We start from the raw sequence: 999 nt of genomic DNA on the forward strand, positions 1-999 counted from the left end.
GTAGTTGGGGAATTGAGGGGGTGGGAAGTTGAAATTGGGGAAGCCAAAGTTAGACATGGTGGAGGGAGGAGGAGGATTTGATAGTTCAATGAATATATTGAGAGTGATGAGAAGCGGACTGTGCAGGAGGTATTTGTACTGATGAGTTGTGTGTTCATTTGAGATTTGTTTTAAAGAAGCTATGTGATGACTTGGCTCCTAATCTAAGGTTTGGGGTTGACAGTGGCTTCTAAACAATGAGTCGCTTAGACTTGAGACTAGGGTTCATTTTTATTATATTTTAACAATGTTCTTGGTTGTGTCATTGAGAGTCTCTATCTACTTGATGATTATTGCTGAATTAGAAAGAATGCATAGAATTTAAAGAATGTACATGTGATAGTTATATGTCAAAGTATCATAGCCGTTTTTATCGTTAGAGAACACTTTCACTAACCAAGTAAACGTTATATACCAAGGAATACATAGTCTTAAAGTCCGTAATGTTAGGACGCAGTCCGTAATGTTAGGACGCAGTCCGTACAATAGCTCTTGTTTGAGTAATAACAAACTCTCACTTGATTTTAATATCTATTTAAGATGATATTGTACGGGTGAATACAACTATAAGACGTGTACGAGGCGGAACGACACGAAAATCAGCACAAATGCTGATTTAGTCTTTGTACCATCGATGATCATTAAAGACCCATCGATGGTTATGAGGTCATCAATGGTCACAAATTGCAGAATTCAAGAGACAGAATTTCACCTCATGGATGGATTACATGAACCTATCAATAGTCGTGAGAAATCATCGAGCGTAAAGTCAGGTGATTGAAGATCTGAGGATTTAATCACAGCCATTCGTCATTCCTTTTAATCTCCAACTTCTTCCTCATTTAGGATATCTCTTTTCTAGTTGATTAAATGCTATATATGATTGAAAAAGATAAATAGATGAGAGATTTCTAGGGGTTTTTATATGAGATTAACGATTTTGATTAGAGAAGAGATTGG

The sequence above is a fragment of the Asparagus officinalis genome, chromosome 2, assembly GCF_001876935.1.
Source record: "Asparagus officinalis chromosome 2, Aspof.V1, whole genome shotgun sequence".
In the NCBI taxonomy this organism is placed as follows: Eukaryota; Viridiplantae; Streptophyta; class Magnoliopsida; order Asparagales; family Asparagaceae; genus Asparagus; species Asparagus officinalis.